Source organism: Moschus berezovskii, chromosome 16, assembly GCF_049115385.1.
Source record: "Moschus berezovskii isolate FMDL1 chromosome 16, NW_MosBer_1.0, whole genome shotgun sequence".
Classification (NCBI taxonomy): domain Eukaryota; kingdom Metazoa; phylum Chordata; class Mammalia; order Artiodactyla; family Moschidae; genus Moschus; species Moschus berezovskii.
In genome coordinates this window covers 85,533,693-85,559,362 of record NC_142475.1, presented here as the reverse complement: position 1 = coordinate 85,559,362, position 25,670 = coordinate 85,533,693, and the positions used below count along the sequence as shown (strand labels likewise).

Below are 25,670 nucleotides of genomic sequence, written 5' to 3'. Positions count from 1 at the left end.
ACCTAGTTTGACTAGACACACCCATATTATTGTGCTGTGATATGTGTGATGACATATGTCAAAGGCAATCTAAATGAAGATTTGGAAAAAATAAATAAAAAAGTAAAAGGGATATGGGTTTTTTTCTGAAGTGTCATCATGAAAATGTCTTCAACTTATATTTCAACTCTGTAATTAAAGCCAGAGTCATATCAGAATTAGCATGTACTGACAAAGTCATTGTTTCCAACCTCATAAAGACTGATGTCTATTCAAAATGTCCCATTGATTGGCCATCCAGCCTCTCCTTAAACATCTATAGTGTGGTTAAAGAGACAACTTTAGACCCTCTATACCTGTTTAGCCCAGCACTCCAGGCCCTAGTCAAGCATGAAAATGAAAGCAGAGTTGAGTTAGCTCTAAATCTGTGAAGCCTGTCCATAAAAATAATTTTTCAAAGAGGACTTCCTGAAGCTATACCAGGAAAGTCATTTCTATAAGACAAATTCAAGAACAGAGTGGTTAAAAATCCTGGGGAGACAGAAATACAGATTTTCAAACTTGAAGGATAAACCAGAAGGAAAGCAGAAAGAATAATACATAGATTTTATCATCATTGATAAGAAACTAATTGAGGTATGATATGATGTTTGATATTTTCAGAGACTAATTTAACAAAATCAGATACCTAACAAAATATTCTTATGGGCAGCTTCATTTATTCATTTTTTTATTCTTCAGTTTTAATTTTTTTTTAAAATTTAAAATAGCAGATTTTTAATTCAAACTATACACGTTTGATAGCAATATTCAAACTTCGTAAGCTATGTTCAATAATGTAAAGTTTAACATTAATTAAAGCATCACAAAATTAAAAAAAAAAAAACCCAACATTTTTCACATACCTTAGCTAAGTTAATACAAATATTTCTAATGGTATCCTGAAGTGATTTATATTAAGCAAGATTTTTTTTTTTAATTTAAATACATAAACATGTTCTAAAAATAATAAAACTTTAAATAGCACAAATTTGATGATGGCAGAGGAATAGGATCAGAAGACCACTTTCTCCCCCATAAATTCATCAAAACAACATTTGACCACTGAGTAAATTCCCCAAAACAACGTCTGAATGCGGGCAGAGGACATCAGGCACCCAGAAAAGCAGCCCATTGTCTTCTAAAGGAGGTAGGAAAAAGGATAAAAGATAAAAAGAAAGACAAAAGAGGTAGGGACAGAGCTCTGTCCCGGGAAGGCAGGCATAAAAAAGAGAGAAGTTTCCCAACACCAGGAAACACTCTTACTGGCGTGTCTGTGGTGAGTCTTGGAACCTCAGAGGGCAACATACCTGGGAGGAAAAAGAAATAAATAATTAAAACCCACAGATGACGTGCCCAACGGTAAGTCCCAGCGGAGAAGCAGCACTGATGCCCACATTCGCCATTTGCAAGCGGGGGCTAGGCAGGGAGGAGCCGGCTGCACTGAGGACCCTGCCTGAATGCTGCGAGGGCAATCTGAGAGAGCTAACTGGAGATAGCAAAGCAGACTGTGGAATAGCTACCGGAAGAAAAGGTGAAAAGCCCAACCTAAGACTCTGCCAGACCCACCCACAGAACGAAGGACTGAGCAGAGCTAACCAGCTGTGGACAACCCAACCCCCATACCCCACTGAGACAAGCAGGGGAGGGCAACCAGAGCTGGAAGGGGGCAATTGCGGCCCCAGAGAGGCATCTAATACCAAACTGCTAGCATATTTCATTGCTAACCAAGACTTCTTTGGTTTCTGGCCAGTCGACATCCACCTGAGAAGGTGCACTTGGTTGTACACCCAGAAAACCGAGCGGGAGGGACCAGGGAGTCAATAAGTCACAGCAACCATGCTCGCAAACACCTGGTCACCTGAGCTGCTCGGACCAACCAAGTCTGCGCCTTTGTGGAGTACCCGAGTACCTGAGTCTGCGTAGCTTAGACCTGGGATGTGCATGCAACCAGGCGCCAGCCTCAGACAGTTCCTGGCAGAACAACCTAGAGCCTGTGCAGTGTAGATAGGGAAAGCACACATGCCATGAGTGGGGGCAAACCCACTGTGGCTGAGACACTGTGAGCACTCCCCACAGACGCCAGAGATATTGGGCTACAGAGTTCCTCCCTCCCCACAGCACGCCTGAACAAGTGAGCCATATAAAGAGTCCACCACCGCCCCCTAGTGTCAAGGCAGAAATTAGACACTGAAGAGACCAGCAAGCAGAAGAAGCTAAAGCAGAGGGAGCCACCTTGGAAGTGACAGATGGAGAAGTCTTGAGGCTACTGCAAGAATAAGAGTGAAAACCAGAGTCAGGAGGCTTAAACCCGAATCCTGAGAACACCAGAGAACTCCTGACTCCAGGGAACATTAATCGATAGGAGCTCATCAAACCCCTCCATACCTACACTGGAACCAAGCACCACCTAAGAGCCAACAAGATCCAGAGCAATACATACCATGCAAATTCTCGATCAATACGGGAACATAGCCCTGAGTTTCAATATACAGGCAGCCCAAAGTCACTCCAAAACCATTGACGTCTCATAACTCATTTCTGTACACTTCATTGCACTCCAGAGAGAAGAAATCCAGCTCCACCCACCAGAACACTGACACAAGCTTCCTTAGCCAGGGAAACTTGACAAACCACCCGTCCAAACTCACCAACAGCAATAAAACCCCACAATAAAGAGAACTCCACAAACTGCCAGAAGAGGGAAAGGCCACCCCAAACACAGCAATATAAGCAAGATGAAGAGGCAGAGAAATACCCAGAGAATAAAGGAACAGGATAATTGCCCACCAACCCAAACAAAAAACGAAGAGTTAGGGAACCTACCTGATAAAGAATTCCGTATAATGATAGTGAAAATGATCCAAAATCTTGAAAACAAATTGGAGTTACAGATAAATAACCAGGAGACAAGGATTAAGAAGATGCAAGAAAGGTTTAACAAGCATCTAGAAGAAATAAAAAAGAGTCCGTACACAATGAATAATGCAATAGATGAGATAAAAAAACACCTTGGAGGGAACCAAAAGTAGAATAACTGAGGAAGAAGATAGAATAAGTGAGTTAGAAGATAGAATGGTAGAAATAAATGAAACGGGGAGGAAAAAAGAAAAACTAAAAGAAATGAGGACAATCTCAGAGACCTCTGGGACAATGGTAAAAGCCCCAACATTCGAATCATAGGAGTCCCAGAAGAAGAAGACAAGAAGAAAGACCACGAGAAAATGCTTGAGGAGGTAATAGTTGAAAATTTCCCTAAAATTGGGAAGGAAATAATCACCCAAATCCAAGAATCCCAGAGAGACCCTAACAGGATAAACTCAAGGCAAAATACACCAAGACATATAATAATCAAATTAACAAAGATCAAACACAAAAAACAAATAATAAAAGCAACGGAAAAAGCAACAAATAACACACAAGTGGATGCCCATAACGATAAGAGCTGATCTTTCAATAGAAACTCTTCAGGCCAGGAGGGAATGGCAGGGCATACTTAAAGTGTTGAAAGAAAATAACCTACAGCCCAGAGTACTGTACCCAGCAAGGAACTCATTCAAATATGAAGGAGAAATCAAAAGCTTTACAGACAAACAAAAGCTAAGAGAATTCAGCATCACCAAACCAACTATCCAACAAATGCTAAAGGACCTTCTCTGACAGGAAACACAGAAAGAGTGTATAAACTCGAACCCAAAGCAATAAAATAAATGGCAATGGGATCATACTTATCAATAATTACCTTAAATGTAAATGGGTTGAATGCCCCAACCAAAAGACAAAGACTGACTGAATGGATACAAAAACAAGACCCCTATATATGTTGTCTACAAGAGACCCACCTCAAAACGAGGGACACATACAGACTGAAAGTGAAGAGCTGGAAAAAGATATTCCATGCAAATAGAGACCAAAAGAAAGCAGGAGTAACAATATTCATATGAGATAAAATAGACTTTAAAACAAAGGTTGTGAAAAGAGACAAAGAAGGACACTACATAATGATAAAAGGATCAATCCAAGAAGATACAACAATTATACATATATATGCACCCAACATAGGAGCACAGCAATATGTAAGACAAATGCTAACAAGTACTAAAGGGGAAATTAACAATAACACAAGAATAGTGGGAGATGTTAAAACCCCACTCACACCTATGGATAGATCAACTAAACAGAAAATTAACAAGGAAACACAAACATTAAATGATACAAGAGACCAGTTAGACCTAATAGATATCTATAGGACATTTCACATCAAAGCAATGAATTTCACCTTCTTCTCAAGCACACACAGAAGCTTCTCCAAGATAGATCACATCCTGAGCCATAAATCTACCCTTGGTAAATTCAAAAAAATTGAAATCATTCCAAGCATCTTTTCTGACCACAATGCAGTAAGACTAGATCTCAATTACGGTAGAAAAACTATTAAAAATCCCCACAAAAGGAGGCTGAAAAACACGCTGCTGAATAACCAACAAATCATAGAAGAAATCAAAAAAGAAATTAAAATATGCTTAGAAACGAATGAAAAAGAAAACAAAACAACCCAAAACCTGTGGGGCACTGTAAAAGCAGTGCTAAGGGAAAGGTTCATAGCAATACAGGCATACCTCAAGAAACAAGAAAAAAGTCAACTAAATAACCTAACTCTGCACCTAAAGCTACTAGAAAAGAAGAAATGAAGAACACCAGGGTTAGTAAAAGGAAAGAAATCTTAAAAATTAGGGCAGAAATAAATGAAAAAGAAACAAAAGAGACCATAGCAAAAATCAACAAAGCCAAAAGCTGGTTCTCTGAGAAGGTAAATAAAATTGACAAACCACTAGCCAGACTCATCAAGAAACAAAGGGAAAAAACCAAATCAATAAAATTAGAAATGAAAATGGAGAGATCACAACAGACAACACAGAAATACAAAGGATCATAAGAGACTACTATCAGCAGTTACAAGCCAATAAAATGGACAACTTTTAAGAAATAGACAAATTCTTAGAAAAGTACAACTTTCCAAAAATGAACCAGGAAGAAATAGAAAATTTTAACAGCCCCATCACAAGCACGGAAATTGAAATTATAATCAGAAAACTTCCAGCAAACAAAAGCCCAGGTCCCGAAGGCTTCACAGCTGAATTCTACCAAAAATTTAGAGAAGGGCTAACACCTATCCTACTCAAACTCTTCCAGAAAATTGCTGAGGAAGGGAAACTTCCAAACTCATTCTATGAGGCCACCACCACCTTAATTCCAAAACCTTACAAAGATGCCACAAATAAAGAGAGCTACAGGCCAAAATCACTGATGAACATTGATGCAAAAATCCTTACCAAAATTCTAGCAATCAGAATCTAACAACACATTAAAAAGATCATGCATCATGACTAAGTGGGCTTTATCGCAGGGATGCAAGGATTCCTCAATATCCGCAAATCAATCAGTGTAATACACCACAATATCAAAATGAAAAGTAAAAACCACATTATTATCTCAATAGATGCAGAGAAAGCCTTTGACAAAATTCAACATACATTTATGATCAAAACCCTCCAGAAGGCGGGAATAGAAGGAACATTCCTCAACATAATAAAAGCTATATATGACAAACCCACAGCAAACATTATCCTCAATGGTGAAAAACTGAAAGCATTTCTCCTAAAGTCAGGAACAAGACAAGGGTTCCCACTTTCACCACTAGTATTCAACATAATTTTGGAAGTTTTGGCCACAGCAATCAGAGCAGAAAAAGACATAAGAGGAATACAAATTGGAAAAGAAGAAGTAAAACTCCAACTGTTTGCAGATGACATGATCCTCTACACAGAAAACCCTAAAGACACTACCAGAAAATTATCAGAGCTAATCAATGAATATAGTAAAGTTGCAGGATATAAAATCAACACACAGAAATCCCTTGCATGCTTATACACTAATAATGAGAAAATATAAAGAGAAATTCAGGAAACAATTCCATTCACCGTTGCAATGAAAGAATAAAATACTTCGGAATATATCTACCTAAAGAAACAGAAGACCTCAATATAGAAAAATATAAAACACTGGTGAAGGAAATCAGAGATGACACTAATAGATGGAGAAATATAACATGTTCATGGATTGGAAGAATAAATATTGTGAAAATGAATATATTACCCAAAGTAATTTATAAGTTCAATGCAATCCCTATCAAGCTACCAACGGTGTTTTTCACAGAGCTAGAACAAACAATTTCTCAATTTGTATGGAAATACAAAAAACCTCGAATAGGCAAAGCAATCTTAAGAAAGAAGAATGGAACTGGGGGAATCAACCTGCCAAACTTCAGGCTCTACTACAAAGCCACAGTCATCAAGACAGCATGGTACTGGCATAAAGACAGAAATATAGATCAGTGGAACAAAATAGAAAGCCCAGAGATAAATCCATGCACCTATGGACACCTTATCTTTGACAAAGGAAGCAAGAATATTCAATAGAGAAAAGACAATCTCTTTAACAATTGGTGCTGGGAAAACTGGTCAACCACTTGTAGAAGAATGAAACTAGACCATTTCCTAACAGCATACACAAAAATAAACTCAAAATGGATTAAAGATCTAAAGGTAAGCCCAGAAACTATAAAACTCCTAGAGGACAACATAGGCATAACACTCTCTGACATAAATCACAGCAGGATCCTCCATGACCCACCTCCCAGAATATTGGAAATAAAAGCAAAAATAAACAAATGGGACCTAATTAAAATTAAAAGCTGGAAATAATTCAAATTTCCATTGAAATGGTAGGTGCATAAACACATTGTGCAAAAAAAAAAAAATTAAAACCTTCTGCACAGCAAAGGAAATTATAAGCAAGGTGAAAAGACAGCCTTCAGAAAGGCAGAAAATAATAGCAAATGAAGCAACTAACAAAGAATTAATCTAAAAAATATACAAGCAATTCCTGCAGCTTAATTCCAGAAGGATAAAAGACCCAATCAAAAAATGGGCCAAAGAACTAAACAGACATTTCTCCAAAGAAGACATACAGATGGCTAACAAACACTTGAGAAGGTAATAGCTACCCACTGGTCCGTCTAGTCAAGAATACTGTAGTGGGTAGCTATTACCTTCTCCAGGAGATCTTCCCATATCAGGGACTGAACCCAAGTCTCCTGCATTTCAGGTGGATTCTTTTCCATCTAAACCCTCAGGGAAGCCCTGGTGAAATAGAATTCCTGTATCCTAAAATTGAAGTAGTGTATCTATGCTCCATTACATCTTCAAACCATAATATGTGTGCTAAATAATTTTGCATTATGAAGTCTACAGATTTCTTCAACAGAGCATATGCTACTCAATTCAGTTCAGTTCAGTTGTTCAGTCATGTCTGACTCCTTGTGACCCCATGGACTTCAGCATGTCAGGCCTCCCTGTCCATCGCCAAATCCCAGATCTTATTCAAACTCACGTCCATTAAGTCAGTGATGTAATCCAAGCATCTCAACCTTTGTCATCCCCTTCTTCTCTGGCCTTCAATCTTTCCCAGCATCACAGTCTTTACATATGACTCAGTTCTTCTCATCGAGTAGCCAAAGTATTGGCGTTTCAGGTTCAACATCAGTCCTTCCAATTAATATTCAGGACTGATTTCCTTTAGGATGGACTGGTTGGATCTCCTTGCACTCCAAGGGACTTAGAAGAGTCTTCTACAACACCACCAGGTCAAAAATATCAATACTTCTGCACTCAGCTATCTTTAAAGTCCAACTCTCACATCCATACATGACTACTGGAAAAACCATAGCTTTGACTAGATGGACCTTTGTTGGCAAAGTAATGTCTCTGCTTTTTAATATGCTGTCTATGTTGCTAATAACTTTTCTTCCAAGGAGCAAGTGTCTTTTAATTTCATGGCTGCAGTCACCATCTGCAGTGATTTTGGAGCCCAAGAAAAGAAAGTCTCTCAGTGTTTCCAATGTTTACCCATCCGTTTGTCATGAAGTGATGGGATCAGATGTCATGATTTTAGTTTTCTGAATGTTGAGCTTTAAGCCAACTTTTTCACTCTCCTCTTTCACTTTCATCAAGAGGCTCTTTGTTCTTCTTCACTTTCTGCCATAAGGGTGGTGTCATCTGCATGTCTGAGGTTACTGATATTTCTCCTGGTAATCTTGATTCCAGCTTGTGCTTCATCCAGCCCAGTGTTTCTCATGATGTACACTATATATAAGTTAAATAAACCGGGTGACAATATATAGCCTTGACATACTCTTTGTCCTATTTGGAACCCATCTCTTTTTCCATGTCCAGTTCTCAGTATTTCTTCCTGACCTACATGCAAATTTCTCAAGAGACAGGTCAGGTAGTCTGGTATTCCCATCTCTTTCAGAATTTTCCAGAGTTTGTTGTGGTCCACATAGTCAAAGGCTTTGGCATAGTCAATAAAGCAGAAGTAGATGTTTTTCTGGAACCCCGTTGCTTTTTAGATGATCCAGTGGATGTTGGCAATTTGATCTCTGGTTCCTCTGCCTTTTCTAAATCCAGCTTGAACATCTAGAAGTTCATGGTTCATGTACTGTTGAAGCCTGGCTTGGAGAATTTTGAGCATTACTTTACTAGCATGAGAGATGAATGCAATTGTGCAGCAGTTTAAGCATTCTTTGGCATTGACTTTCTTTGGGATTGGAAGAAAACGGACATTTTCCAGTCCTGTGGCCACTGCTGAGTTTTCCAAATTTGCTGGCATATTGAGTGCAGCACTTTCACAGCATCATCATTTGAGATTTGAAATAGCTCAGCTGAATTCCATCACCTCCACTATCTTTGTTCATAGTGATGACTCCTAAGTCCCACTTGACTTCACATTCCAGGATGTCTGGCTCTAGTTTGATAATGACATCATTGCGATTATCTGGGTCTTCAATAAGATCTTTTTTTGTATAGTTCTTCTGGGTATTCTTGCCACCTCTTCTTAATATCTTCTGCTTCTGTTAGGTCCATACCATTTCTGTCCTTTATTGTGACCATCTTTGCTACTCATGTAGTGGGAGGCTGAATCTTTCTATCAAAAGAAACTATAAACACATCAATGACATATACATATACTTGCATTTTAGTAACCACCCTCATTTTGGAAAAGAGCTAAAATTCATTCAGAACAAAGTTTTGTTTACATGAGTAATACTTTCTTTGGGCAACTGAAAAATGAAGATCCATGTTTTCTTTTTATAAATAAGCTTGTAAAGCAGTTTTCAAATAAGACTTCCAATTCAAAGAAATATTAAAGCAACTTTCTAATAAGTGAAGTGTTTTCTGTATATATTTGACTATGTGTTTTTGAAAAACACTTTCATTTGCTGGATCCAAATAATTGTTAACAAAACAGTATAACTTCCTATGGCATATAAACAAAGAGTTTTTCATCAACTAAACACCAGCCCTGAAAGGATTCTGTATAATGAAAAGATTAGAGGATATGGAATAAGAGTATTCAGGCTCAAAGCTGACATATATTTTATGATCTAGTTATTTAATCTTTCTGATCCTCCACTGTTTCCTATAAAGTAACTTCACTAAATTTTAATTTTATAATTTTTTCCCATTTGGAAACACTTTAAAATTCAGTCATCAGTTTAAATATAATGTAATTAATTTTCATAATCACTGACAATTTTACCCAACAGGGCAAGAAAAAATATATATAATTTAAATATTAGGAATATCAAGTGTGTGTCAAGAGAGTATCTTCATTCTATTTTATATGTCACATCATCATAAATATCATTAAGCCATACAGCTTTCTGACTACCGACTACTTAAATCACAGGCACCTTATACAACTCTATAATGAGAAAGGAGATCCAACCAGTCCATTCTAAGGGAGATCGATCCTGGGTGTTCATTGGAAGGACTGATGCTAAAGTTGAAACTGCAATACTTTGGCCACCTCATGCGACGAGTTGACTCACTGGAAAAGACTCTGATGCTGGGAAAGGTTGGGGGCGGGAGGAGAAGGGGACGACCGAGAATGAGATGGCTGGATGGCATCACCGACTCTGTGGACATGAGTTTGAGTGAACTCCGGGAGTTGGTGATGGACAGGGAGGCCTGGAGTGCTGTGATTCATGGGGTTGTGGAGAGTCGGACACGACTGAGCGACTGAACTGAACTGAACTGAACTGAATGAGAAAGGAAAAATAAAACATCTATTACTAAAAAGGAAGAGAGAGTCTGATGAAATACTGTTTTTGCTGATGTCTTTTGAAGTGTTTGAAAGACTATCACATTCAAATTTAGGAGAATACAGATCTAAATAGTACCTCTGCCTACGTTGCAGAAGTACTGTTAGTGTCAGATGAGGGGTTTGGGAAAGTCTTTATAGTAATAAAAGACGAAAATATAAAGATCATGAAAATATAAATATTACCTTTGCCTTCTCCAGGGGATCTTCCCAACCCAAAAATTGAACCCAGTTCTCCCTCATTGCAGCAGGATTCTTTACCTACTGAGCTATCAATATCAGTAAAATATCAATAAAATATGAACATATAAAGACCATGATAGAAATAAAATCTTCATATTGGCTTACCTCTTATCTGAAATTGTATTCCTGTTTAATAACATTGTAATGACATTTTTTGCCCTCTATATTCCTTACTGTGTAGATAACAGTATTACTGCTATGATTTTACCCATGGGAAAAGTAGTTCCTGGTTGCAGATACATAAACATATAAGTTACAGAAAACAAGACAACAACTCTGATGTGGAAGCTACAGGTAGACAGGGCTTTGTCCTCCCCTTGAGTCCTTGACATGAGGAGGAAAAACACACAGAATATCAATGACATTACAAAAGTACTGACAAGGAGTGCCAACATTGGCAGCAACCAATAAACTGTCAAGGAAACTGTCAGTGCAGACATGGTATATTGGGGGAAAATGTCACACATGAAATGTTCCATGATGTTGGGGCCACAGAATGGCACCCAGAAAATGACTAGGTTCTGCACAGTCAATTGGAGAAAATTCACTGCCCAACACACCTCCACCAGAAGGAAGCATATGTGATGATTCATGATGGTGACATAATGCAGAGAGATGTAGCACATACACACTGCAGATGGCCACCTATTGGTCATTGGCTATGACCACAAAAGGACAATCTCTGAAACTCCCAAGAAATGTTCAATGAAGAGCTGTGCCATACAGCCCCTGAAGGAGACAGCTTTTGAATCAGAAAACAAATCAACTATCATTTTTGGTATTATGAAAGAGGGATAGCAGGCATCTGTCAAGGACAGGAAGGTCAGGAAGAAATTCAACAGGGAGTTCAAAGTCTAGCTGGAGATTATAGTCACCACAGTAAGCAGGTTGCCTATGACAGTGACAATGTAGGTGATAAATAACATAAAAGTAGAATTCTCTGTATCTGAGGATTCTGTGTAAGTCCCATTAAAATGACTTCAGTCGCACTCATCCTGTTTTATTGCATTTCAGTGTTGTTGATGAATTCAGAAGTGTAGAACTGATCTGTTAAGACAAAACTATTAATAGCAAAGGATGAGAAATTTATATTTTGAGTTTTCAGGTAAGTCCAACACATTTTAGTAATAAATGGTATTTTTCACTTGGTGTGTAGATGGAGAAGAAGCACACTACATTTTATATTTTATAAGAAGAGTAAACTTTCAAGGCCATTTAATTCAGCTTACTACAAGGATGCTCAGGTCCTTCTTCCACACCTTCTGACAAGTGATCCCTGGTTCTTTGCTGGAAGATACCCAGGCCCAGCAGCACACCATGTAATAAACCTGAGAGCTTCTCAAGCAAGAAAAAATGTTAAAAACACTTCCTTAAAAGTTAAAATACATTGTATAACAACTGGATATGATCTGCATACTGTTTATACACAGTCTAATTTACTCCTTTCTTCCATGTAAAAGCACTTAAATAAGTCTGAAATACAGGTCTGTATTTGCCATCACCTCGTATCAATTATCACTTAAGTCAGAGTCTGACTCACACTGTTGTTCAATAAAATAAGGTGAATAAATTAAGTTCGAAGACTCTCCCTGTGTTTTCCTTTTACGAGTCAACTCCAAAAATGGTGCTTACTCTCTTTCTTAAAAAGACAAAATAAACAAACAAACGAAAAACAAATAAACTGTTGGAACACACTAGGACTTCTCACTGTCTCCAACCTGAGCAGCTCTTTTCCATGGTCTGCTTCAACCATCTCCCTTACCTCCTAGCCAAGATGTAGCACTAGCTGAATATTAGTAGGCAGGTGAGAAGAAAATAAGAAATGTCATGGGGTTTATTGTCCTAGTTCCCGTTGTGGTTTGTCAGTGTCTGGGTGCCTTTAGCTGAGGCTGCACCTTTTGGATGGACCTTCTGGGATCCTGAGATCTCTCTCTCTCTCTCCCCTCGATCTCACAGGCCTTATTGTGGTAATGGCTTCCTACTGCAGCTGAGTTCTCAATGGTACTATATTATCCCTTATTAGTTTCCCCCAATTCTATCCATAATTTAATAGTGTTAGGAGCCCTAACATCTGAGTAGCCATGATAGGCCTGAGATCTTGCTTAGGCCTAAGTTTCGATTTCCTGGAGACAGGGTGGAGGCTAAGTTCACAGAAACTCCTCCCTAAGAAAAGTCAAAATTAAGTAACTCCTCCCTAGAAAAGTCCCGCTGCCACCAAAAATTGGGCCAATCAGAAGAAAAAGGAAAATCCACCAGAAAAACCCCACACATGCATGAACTGGCCAATGAGCTTCTGCCAGCTTGATCTTTTGAACAAAAATATGTGCTTATGTAATCTGAGACTATAAAAACCGCTGTGACCTGGGCTCAGGGCTCTTGTCCACATTCCACTGCACTGGGAGTGGCAGGAGCCCTAGCTCGAGCTAGAAATAAACCTTATTTTTGCTTTTGCATTGCTGTGAGTGTGTTATTCTACCAGTTAGGGGGGACCGGACTCAGGGCATAACATTTGGGGGCTCGTCTGGGATCCCTTTGACTGGGGAGAATAACTCTCTCCCGGCAGAAGGGGTTCATCAGCCCGGAGGAGGGCTGATTACAGCACCGGTGCCAGGTCTGATCAGGGGTGAATTGATCATCGTAGTCGGCGTAAGCCCGAAGTCCAGCATTCGCACTGAAAGGCAGCTGGCTCTGTGGGAGAGAGGAGTCTCTCCCGATCTGGAATCTGGTGGGCAGTGGACGCCCTTTGGTAAGCTTACTTTAAACTGCAGGAAGTCTCAGAGGTCTCAGAGACCTAGTAGTGTGTTTTCGGCCGACGTTTGTCTGTCCTCTGTTTGTCGTGTTTTCGTGTGTGCCAGCATTGTCTCTGTCTCTCTCCTGTGTCTTTTCTCTCCCGTTATCTATTCTGTGGTCATGGGTCAAGGAAGTTCTACCCCGCTCTCCCTCATGATGGATCATTTCTCTGACTTTAAATCTAGAGCACGAGACTTGTCTCTGCTAGTGAAGAGGAATAAGCTGGTGACGCTCTGCTCCTTGGAGTGGCCAACTTTTAATGTCAGGTGGCCGAGGGAGGGAACCTTCAGCCTGCCCATCATCTGGGCTGTTAGGGGGAAGGTTCTCATGCCCGGCCCTTCCGGCCACCTGGACCAGATGCCCTATATCCTGGTCTGGCAAGACCTGGTGGAAAACCCACCAGCATGGATAAAGCCTTTTGTTTCTATCCTGTCACCCATAATCCCACCTAGGATTACTGTCAGTAGCTGTTACAGGTGCTCTTCACCACGGAAGAATGGAAGCAGATTCTATCAGAAGCTCGGAAACATGTCCTGGTTGTGGACGGGAGGCCCACCATGCAGCCGAACCTAATTGATGAGGAATTTCCATTGACCCGGCCCCAGTGGGACCTTGAGCGTGCAGAAGGTAGGGAGCATCTCCGAGTGTACCGCCAGACTCATGACAGGCCTCCGAGCAGCTGCCCAGAGACCAACGAATTTGGCTAAGATAAATTTGTTCAGGGATTGGTTTCAGCTATGGAGATTAAACGAAAATTATGCTGCGAATACAATCCCCAGAGCTCAGGTCAAGTAAAAAGGATGAATCGGACCCTAAAAGAAACATTGGCAAAATTGGCAATAGAGACTGGCTGGGACTGGGTGACTCTCCTTACTTATGCCCTTTTATTGTTTATGGGGCCCCTCCGCCAACCCCCTATAGAATAGGTCCAACTGTTTTTATAAACTAGCAAATTTTATATTGTAATATCTAATTCATGACTAAAAATTCGCTCTGTGTCTGTCTAAATATGTCTTGGTATGTCTTTGTCTCTGAGTAATATTTTTGAAGTTAATTTGTAAATGAGCTCTATTTAGTTGGCTTAAAAAATGATAAGCGCTTACAAATCAAATAATTCTAAATTAAATAATAAATTCCATGTTCATGTAAACTGGAAACTATTCAGTATTAAATATCTGATATTAATGTTTGTTGATCTATCTAATATAGACATGTCTTAGAGTAATTAACATTAAGTAGAATATTTTCATTGCACCTAGGTTCAATATAAATTAAATATCATATCTGTTACAAGTTTGTCAACAAAGAAATTACCTTGAGTGAAAAAAAAATTCTAAAAAATGTAAATGAGATATGAGCTTTTAGATAAGCCCTATTAAGAATAATTATTCTTTAGAAATATCTGTCTAAAATAGTCTCTCCAGATTGGAATAACTTGAATTTCTAAGGGTTGTGCTATGTGTGCTAAGTGTTGGAAGTCTACTAAATAATTAGGTCATTTCCAAATAAAATAAGATTTTGAAACATTTACTACTAAACACTAATTTCCTTTTTCAGAGAAACTAAAGAGATTTGAGACTATAAATGAATAATGTTTGATGCCATCCTGAGAGGTTCGCTAAAATTTTTTAAAATTATCATAGGTATTTATGCTCACCAATCTATAAAATGCTAATTTAAAAGTTAGTTCTTGGTTGCTAAAAAAGTAAGATGTGTATGTGTTCAGTCAAAAAAAAAAAAAAATAAGGTATAAAAAATGAAGTTACGTTTTATGAAGAAAAAAAGATAGTAGGTCTGACTTACAGTTGGCTGTTTCAGGATGGAAGAACAAATGGGTACAAAAAGTGATTAAAAGGTTTTGTAAAATGTGGACCCCCCCCCAAAAAAAAGGGTTTTGTGTATAAATAAACGTTTTCTTGAGATGTTAAACTGCATTTGACAATAAATTTAAGTTTATTTGTCTCTTAAGTGGTCTGTTCTATATTTGCCTCTGAAATCCTATATTGTTACTATGGTTGAATGAATAGATATTGTTTCACAGTGACCTATAGTCCCATCTGACTAAGTGCTCTAAACCTCTCTGATATTTGTTGACAAGACTTCATAAATCATTCTGATGAAGCACTTTTGGCTTCTAGCTAACTTTGGGATGCTTTAGAGGGCCCCTGCGACATTCCAAAGGGAGATATTACACTAATTGGGTTCATCTTCCATGTTGAATTACATGGGAGGTATTGTCAAGTAATTAATAAGTCTCCGGTATATTGTATGGTAAATGTTGCTAATACAGATATCCTAAAAACAATTTATATATAAATTCTGATACATTCAGGTAAAATGTTGCCATAATTCTAATTACTATCTTAAAGTGTTGTCACAGCACTAACCAAGTTTCTTGTGAAAATTCTTTCTCTTCCAGAAGATTTCTAGAAAGGACTTTTGGATAAATATAAGTTTCTGAACTGGGTAAGAAATTAAAGGATTCTAGTAGAAAACCTAATGACTGTGTAAAGGTTAACAAAAGGACGAAATGAACTGGCAAATATGCTTATAACGTTTATAGTTTCTGTGTGAAAAATTATGGGTTTAAATCTTACATTTTCCAGGAGTGGGGAAAATCTTCCTCTCAAACTAATTATGACAATACTTTGGTAAAATTATACATTACAAACAAAATTATATTTTCTCTTTATCTGACTCCTCCAGAAATGTGAAACTCTTAGTTTCCAATAAATTTATCAGATAAATTGAGAAGGTTATCTCACTGACAGGTACAGAAATCTCAGTTTTGGAGACCTGAAAAAGAGAAGAATTCACTTAGATATATTAGGCGAAATCTGTGATAAGACTTTGGGATGACTTCCCTAGCCCTGAAAAGTTTTATAAAAGTTTCAGCAAAGTAAAGCAAAAAAAAGTCTATGGTTATATAAATAATCAGGTCAAGTTTATTAAGAACAGATCTATTTTGTAAACAAGCCTTAATTTGTTTATATTTGGTAAAAATGAGAGTAATTTTAGGAAATCAAAAAATGATGTTTCAATGAATGTTGAATCCCAGTTTGTTAATGGAAGTCTGTATCTACTAAGACTCATTTCCTGAATGGATCTTTGCTGTTATGTGATATTAATATAGGATTTGGCTGAGTTCTTAGAGAGCACACTAAGTTTGTTTCTGAAGCTTGAGTGATCTATCTTTGGATAAAGATCAGATGCCTCATGACCTGGAACCCGGACTAGAAAAAGACATAATTTAAGGGACTGTCTCCAACCTGGATGGAAGGAATTTTTTCAGAAGAAACTATACGACACCAGGATGAGAAGACGACGACATCAGATGTAGACAGCCTGACCAAGATGCTGGACCTGATTCGTATGATCATTTATAATATTTTCTTGACTTCTTAGCCCTCTGCATATAAATCAAATGATTTTCTACCATAGGCTTGATCCTATGCTAGTTTTAGAAATTAATCCAATTGTCGGGTTTGTAGACATGTAAAAGTTCATTCTGCTTATACAACAACTCTGTTAGACTTGTGCCATCCTAATGTCCTTAAACCATGGCAACAGTCTGCTTCTAAATTGGAAAATTAAAAACAATAGCTGGAAATCAGAGTCAGGGCTATGGAAAATCCAAGATGGCTGCTTGGCTTTTCCCAGCTCCCTGACAAACCTCATTTTTTTATTTGATGGGTTAAAGCCTTCCTGTCTACAGGGTTAATGCCTTCATAATGAAAAATCACGGAATATTAAGTTTTGTAAATTGTTAAATTAAGTTTCTAGTTTTGTTAATTAAGGTCTAGTGTTTACTAAGACTCACTGCTGAGACAGTTCCTTGTTATGTGATACTGCTAAAAGATTTAATTAAGTTATTAAAAAGGACACTCTTGGTTAGTTTCTAAGGCTTATCTGAGTAACCAATCTTCAGATAAAGGTCAGATGCTACATAATGTACAACCAGGAGATTAACAGAAGAAATGGAGTAGCCATTATGGTCAACAAAAGAGTCCAAAATGCAGTACTTGGATGCAATCTTAAAAACGACAGAATGATTTCTGTTCGTTTCCAAGGCAAACCATTCAATATTACAGTAATCCAGGCCTATGCCCCAACCAGTAATGCTGAAGAAGCCGAAGTTGAATGGTTCTGAGAAGACCTACAAGACCTTTTAGAACTAACACCCAAAAAAGATGTCCCTTTCATTATCGGGGACTGGAATGCAAAACAAGGAAGTAAAGAAACACCTGGAGTAACAGGCAAATTTGGCCTTGGAGCACGAAATGAAGCAGGGCAAAGGCTAATAGAGTTTTGTAAAGAGAACACACTGGTCATAGCAAACACCCTCTTCCAACAACACAAGGGAAGACTCTGCACATGGACATCACCAGATGGTCAACACCGAAATCAGATTGATTATATTCTTTGCAACCAAAGATGGAGAAGCTGTATACAGTTAGCAAAAACAAGACCAGGAGCTGACTGTGGCTCAGATCATGAACTCCTTATTGCCAAATTCAAACTTAAATAGAAGTAGGGCAAACCACTAGACCATTCAGATACGACCTAAATCAAATCCCTTATGATTATACAGTGAAAGTAAGAAATAGATTTAAGGGACTGGTTCTGATAGATAGAGTGCCTGATGAACTCAGGACGGAGGTTTGTGACATTGTATAGGAGACAGGGACCAAGACCATCCCCATGGAAAAGAAATGCAAAAAAGCAAAATGGCTGTCTGAGGAGGCCTTACAAAGAGCGGTGAAAAGAAGAGAAGTGAAAAGCAAAGGAGAAAAGGAAAGATATAAGCATCTGAATGCAGAGTTCCAAAGAATAGCTAGGAGAGATAAGAAAACCTTCCTCAGCGATCAATGCAAAGAAATAGAGGAAAACAACAGAATAGGAAAGAAAAGAGATATTTTCAAGAAAATTAGAGATATCAAGGGAAAATTTCATGCAAAGATGGGCTCGATAAAAGACAGAAATGGTATGGACCTAATAGAAGCAGAAGATATTAAGAAGAGGTGGCAAGAATACACAGAAGGACTATACAAAAAAGATCTTCACGATGAGATAATCACAATGGCGTGATCACTCACCTGGAACCAGATATCTTGGAATGTGAAGTCAAGTGGGCCTTAGACAGCATCACTACGAACAAAGCTAGTGGAAGTGATGGAAGTCCAATTGAGCTATTTCAAATCCTGAAAGATGATGCTGTGAAAGTACTGCACTCAATATGCCAGCAGATTTGGAAAACTCAGGAGTGGCCACAGGACTGGAAGAGGTCAGTCTTCATTCCAATCCCAAAGAAAGGCAATGCCAAAGAATGCTCAAACTACCACACAATTGCACTCATCTCACACGCTAGTAAAGTCATGCTCAAAATTCTCCAAGCCAGGCTTCAGCAGTATGTAAACCGTGAACTCCCAGATGTTCAAGCAGGTTTTAGAAAAGGCAGAGGCACCAGAGATCAAATTGCCAACATCCGCTGGATCATGGAGAAAGCAAGAGAGTTTCAGAAAAACATCTATTTCTGCTTCATTGACTATGCCAAAGCCTTTGACTGTGTCGATCACAATAAACTGTGGAACATTCTGAAAGAGATGGGAATCCCAGACCACCTGACCTGCCTCTTGAGAAACCTGTATGCAGGTCAGGAAGCAACAGTTAGAACTGGACATGGAACAACAGACTGGTTCCAAATAGGAAAAGGAGTAGGTCAAGGTTGTATATTGTCACCCTGCTTATTTAACTTATATGCAGAGTACATCATGAGGAACACTGGGCTGGAAGAAGCACAAACTGGAATCAAAATTGCTGGGAGAAATATCAATCATCTCAGATATGCAGATGACACCACTCTTATGGCAGAAAGAGAAGACGAACTCAAAGGCCTCTTGATGAGGATGAAAGAGGAGAGCGAAAAGTTTGGCTTGAAGCTCAACATTCAGAAAACTAAGATCATGGCATCTGGTCCCATCACTTCATGGGAAATAGATGGAAAAACAGTGGAAACAGTGTCAGACTTTATTTTTTTGGGCTCCAAAATCACTGCAGATGTTGATTGCAGCCATGAAATTAAAAGACGCTTACTCCTTGGACGGAAAGTTATGACCAACCTACATAGCATGTTAAAAAGCAGAGACATAACTTTTTGCCATCCAAGGTCCCTCAAGGCTATGGTTTTGCCCTGGTCATGTATGGACTGTGAAGAAAGCAGATCTCCGAAGAATTGATGCTTTTGAACTGTGGTGCTGGAGAAGACTCTTGAGAGTCCCTTGGACTGCGAGGAGATCCAACCAGTTCATTCTAAAGGAGATCAAGCCTGGGTGTTCATTGGAAGGACTGAATCTGAAGCTGAAACTCCAATACTTTGGCCACCACGTGCGACAAGTTGACTCACTGAAAGAGACTCTAATGCTGTGAGTGATTGTGGGTGGGAGAAGACGGGGACGACACAGAATGAGATGGCTGGATGGCATCACAGACTCGATGAATATGAGTTTGAGTGAACTGTGGGCGTTGGTGGTGGACAGGGAAGCCTGGCGTGCTGTGATTCATTGGGTCGCAAAGAGTCGGACACGACTGAGCGACTGAACTAAGCTGATAGTCATTTAACAAATGAAGTCAGGTAACTTGGTGTATACCAGGCTTTATCTAATAAAAGTTCTTAACTTATAATTCTTATTTTAGTAATAACTGCTAGCTATGGCTACATTATTTTCTATGTCACTTGTTTCACTGAGTCTGTGATATAATGCTGATACGCATTTCCATATGAGATCAATAATTGTAATAATGTGACTCTGGGTACGGGAAAAAGCAACAAGAGGGAATATTTTCCTGGACCAGGAGGCTAGTTAGATAGTGGTCCAGAGACTTTTTCTACTTGCAAGGCCTGGTCCAATTTTAGCACGCTGAGTGGCCCATCGCTTCCCTAGACCTGGGAATGAGCCTTCCCAGCACCGCAGGACACAATGGCCATAAAATGGTGTCACGTGGTCGGATATGTGGCTATGAAGGGACCCTGCTGACTGGAAGTTGATACTTACCAGCTGCCTCTACAAAGATTACATCATGACCATTTCAAGCTGCTGACCTTCAACATCCCCTGAAAGAAGTTCAGGGTGAAAATCAGGAATGAGGCACTCTGTGCTCTGAAAAAAATACTGGCAGAACAGTTCAGAAAACTATCTGAACTGGCCTTCAGATAATTAGATCTTTTCAGAAAAGGATTTTATGAGTTCCAATTCTTGCATCTTCTCATGCCTAGAAAAACACTGACGTCATTAATGGTGACATCTGCTTTGGCTATTAAAAAAAAATTTACAATTAAAAGTCAAAATAACGTAGCTATGGTTCAGACATTCTGGGAAAAGACTATTTCCCAGATATCCTGAAAAATGATATTATGGGTGTGATTTCAGATTATACGCTGTAACATAATGTAAAACTTAATGCTCCTGTAATGCATTTTTGCTTCTGTACATTGCTTGCTGCTTGCTGCTCGTAGAACCAAAGTTGGTCCATTTTACATAAGGTTGTTTTTAAGTAAAGATTCCTAAAATTGTTTTTGAGTAAGGCTGTATAAAGATCCCTGGATCAAACTCTACCCATGGAGGAATCTTCCTCCATTTGAACAACAGAAAAGGGGGGATATGTTAGGAGCCCTAACATCTGAGTAGCCATGATATGCCTGAGATCTTGCTTAGGCCTAAGTTTCGATTTCCTGGAGACAGGGTGGAGGCTAAGTTCACAGAAACTCCTCCCTAAGAAAAGTCAAAATTAAGAAACTCCTCCCTAGAAAAGTCCCGCTGGCACCAAAAATTGGGCCAATCAGAAGAAAAAGGAATATCCACCAGAAAAACCCCACACATGCATGAACTGGCCAATGAGCTTCCGCCAGCTTGATGTTTTGAACAAAAATATGTGCTTATGTAACCTGAGACTATAAAAACTGCTGTGACCTGGGTTCAGGGCTCTTGTCCACATTCCACTGCTCTGGGAGTGGCAGGAGCCCTAGCTCGAGCTAGAAATAAACCTTGTTTTTGCTTTTGCATTGCTGTGAGTGTCTTATTCTACCAGTTAGGGGGGACAGGACTCATTGCATAACAATAAGTTATCATGCTTAACTATTTCCATTTCCCATTTTAAATAACTTTTTTTTGGTCAGTTTTCCAATGGATGTGGAAAGTTTGTTTGCAGATGGTGACTGTAGTCATGAAATTAAAAGATGCTTGCTCCTTGGAAGAAAATCTTTGACAAACCTAGACAGCATACTAAAAAGCTGTGACATTACTTTGCCATCAAAGGTCCATATAGTTAAAGCTATGGTTTTTCCAGTAGTCATGTATGGATGTGAGAGTTGGACCATAAAAAAGGCTGAGCACTGAAGAATTGATGCTTTTGAACTGTGGTGTTGGAGAAAACTCTTGAAAATCCCTTGGATTACAAACAGATCAAACTAGTCAATCCTAAATTCCTTTATATTCAATCCTTAATATTCATTGGAAGGACTGATGTTGAAACTGAAGCCCCAATACTTTGGCCACCTGATGTGAAGACTTGATTCATTTTAAAAGAACCTGATGCTGGGAAAGATTGAAGGCAGGAAGAAAAGAGGATGATAGAGGAGGAGATGGTTAGATGGCATCACCAACTTGATGGACGTGAGTTTGAGCAGGTTCTGGAGATGGTGAAGAATAGGGAAAGTTGGAGTTCTGCAGTTCATGGTGTCTCAAAGAGTTGGACACAGCTGAGTGACTGAACAACAAGCTGGAATTTCATCACCTCCACTAGATTTGTTGGCAAGAATTAGGATCCTGAAATCAGTTCCTGAATTTATCTAATTATCTAAAGGTCTGTTCCACAAGTTCCCCTGGAGCACTGTGTGCCTCACTGAATTCCCCTGAATCCCCCTCAGGGTGTGTTGAAGGTCAGCAGCCATAGCAGCACAGGATTCAATGTTCACAGAGGCAGATGGCAAATGTTCTTTTTGTTGTTCAGTCGTTGGCAAATGCACTTGGTGTATTCAATCGCAGTGCCAATTTATAGTTGACAAGCCTGTATCATCCCTTACTGGTTTCCCTCAACATCATCCATATCTTGTTAAGCTATCATTTTAAGCTCTTTTAATATCCCATTTAAAATATGCTGTCTTTTGTGTTTTCCAATGGAAGAAGGGAGTTTGTGTTTTCTTTGTAAAAATAGATAAAATATGTGAGAAAATATATTCCCTTTAACAAATTTATTTTATTTTTAAAGCATCTGTACTTCTTTTGATAAATAGCTGCTAAATAAACTTAACTTTGGTCAGGTAAATTTTTTTCTGAAAGACAGATACATAACATAAAGATTATTGGATGTCTTCATGGAAATCTGTGTGCTATCTTTAGCACTGTCATGGATTTATATGATTCAATGGAATTCAGACCTTGTACTGCTTTTAGCTAGTTTATAAATCACTAAGTTATAGAATAGTGGTAAAACTTCAAATAATTCTATTCATAAAAATGCAAATATTGGGGTGATATTTGTTTGATTTTCCTTACCACTCCAGTTAAATACAATTTTGTATTTATTTTAAATTCATGACACTTCCCTAAATGAACAATGTAAGAGTGGATTTTCCTTTTGACTGATTGTATGACTCTAGGTAAACCTGATAAACTTAAAAAGATAATATGATATCCTATTTGGGAAAAAAGTAAGACTTGGTTATTTTTCTGCACATGCATCATGTTCAATCAATTTTTTTTTAATTAACATCCTAAAGATGATTAATACTACACACTGAAATATTCTTCATCAATTGTCTTGTACTAAGAAATATAAACAAAATAACATGTGTAAAGTGTCCTGCAGATTCAAAAGTAAGTCATATAAATCAAATATTAATATGGGCTGTCTTTGTGTGAAGAGGACTAAACTAAGATATATATATATATAACACATCTTAATCTATTTTTTCTGAAATCTGTAATACGCCTCATTAATTTTGAAAAAGATCACATTATTTAAGAGAAAAGTATGAGAAAAAAACTTACACTAAATAAATAAATTTGCAGTATTAACTATGACTTAATTCATCGTGTCAGGAGAGTGTGTAATTTCGTTAGTTCTGCCTCACTGCAGCAATGATTGGAAACTGCAGACCAGTGTTAGAGCTTGGTTACAGCTCAGAGTTTTATTCAGCAACTAAAGGAAAGTACACCCTGGAGGTGTGAGGGCAGGTGATCTCAAAGGAAAGGACTCAATCTGTCTTGGCTTCCTCTTTTTATATGTTTTGTCTCCTCTCCCCGAGCCTGCCATATGCAAATTGAGCTAGCCAAGAAGCGGGTGTGTTTGCTTCACCTGAAATTCTCACTCCAGTCCTGAGGATTTTCTTTTGTTCCATTTTTGCAGGCTTCTCCCTTTCTTTGTCTTTTAGCCTCTGTCATTTTGGACTCCTTTTTCCTATTCTAAGTACCTAACAATCATAGAACATAAATCTATGGTTTTAATAAAGTCATTTTACACCAAAGCTATACATATTTTCCAAGGAAATTGTGTAAATCTTAAAAACCTATTTCAAGCAAAATATAAAGTTTAAAATAAGAAGTCATTAAAATGTTAAAATTATATTTTGATCATGGGAAATATTCAGATAATAAATCTTTTCATTATGAGTAAGTTACTAATCCCGAGGAGATATTTACTGCAGTTAAATAAACAAACAAGGCTATCCTGGGAAGCACAATTCTTCATTGAAAATTGGTCATTTATTTCCCTGTTGCCCCATATTCTTTTTCTGATCCAGAGCTTTCCCATGGCATTTTGCATCTCATTGTTTCTCAGAGTATTGATTAGAGGGTTCAACATAGGGGTGATAATGGTATAAAACACAGCCAAGAATTTATCAATGGGTAAGGTGGAAGGAGGCCTCACATATAGGAATATACAGGACACAAAGAAGAGGAGCACCACAGTGATGTGGGAACCACACGTGGACAAGGCTTTGCGCCTCCCTTCCTGACTAACATTCTTCAGGGAGTGCAGGATGACCCCATAGGAGATGAGCAAGAGCGTAAAGAGGACCACACAGATGGCCCCATCATTGGCAACCACTATGATGGCAATAACGTGGGTGTCAATGTAGGCCAGTTTTAACAAGGCATACATGTCACACATGAATTGGTCAATAACATTGGGACCACAGAAGGGAAGGTTCTAAACAAAGAGAATATTAACTATAGCATGCAACAGTCCACCAACCCAAGCCAACAGCAACAGCAGGAAACACACTCACTGATTCATGATTGTCACATAATGCAAGGGTTTGCAGATGGCCACATAGCGGTCATAGGCCATGACCAACAGGAGTAAAATCTCAGCACCACCAAATAAGCTCTGTAAAAAGCTGAATCATGCAAGCTTGGAATGAAATGGTTTTCTTCTCATAGAGTAAGTCTATAAATGTGTTTGGGTTAACTGTAGTAGCAAAAAAAGCATCCATAAATGATAAATAGCCAAGAAGGATATGTACAGGGGCATCCAGAGTTGGGCTGAACACCATAGTCAGGACAATGAGTAGGTTAACCACCATGGTCACAATGTAAATGAGCAAGAACAAGACAAATAATATTTTCTGACCCTGATTACTCTGAGTGAGCACCAAGTGGACAAACTCACAGTTTTATTTCAGAGCTTAAGACACAATTATCTATAAAAATAATGGTTACTTATGACTTTCTGAAATCTTGTGATAATTTGTTTATTCATTCAAAAATATGTCTTGTGATTTATTATTTTCTGGTACTTTCAGATATTATTATAATACAATGTTGTGAGAGTTCTCTGGTGGTTCAGTGGTTAGGACTTGGTGTGTTCACTGCAGTGGCCTGGGGTTCAGTCCCTGGTTAGAGAACTAAGATCCTACAAGTCACATGGGACAGCGAAAAAAGAAGAAAATACAAGGCTGATTAAAACATATTGCCTGATCACAACAATCTTATAGACCAAGGCAAGTGACAAAAAGCCATATGTGAGAAAACGACATGGTATTAAATAAATGAGGTAAACAACTAGCTTACCAATTGGAAGCTAATTAAATTGTACATCGAGCTAGTACCTTACACAAAAATAAACTTTTATTAAAGGCCTAAAAAAAGTAAAGCAATATTTACTTCATATTTACTTTTCAGTTAATGAAGGAGGTGCCTTTCTACATTCTAGGGTTGAATAATTCTTCTTAACCAATCATTTAAACCCCCAATATATATATATATATATTTGATGACTTCAAAAATGTTTATAAAGATTTAGGAAACAATACCACAATGCCAATTGACAAAATTAATTTGAAAAAAAAAAAAACTTGACTTCAGAGGATATACACCAAGCAAATATCTAAGATA

The 25,670-nt window shown here is 38.3% G+C and overlaps 1 pseudogene; it reads right to left on the bottom strand.

Moving 5' to 3' along the window:
• Positions 1–13,058: 13,058 nt before the first annotated feature.
• LOC129560071 (olfactory receptor 4A47-like) lies at positions 13,059–25,373 on the bottom strand (annotated as a pseudogene).
• Positions 25,374–25,670: the final 297 nt, after the last annotated feature.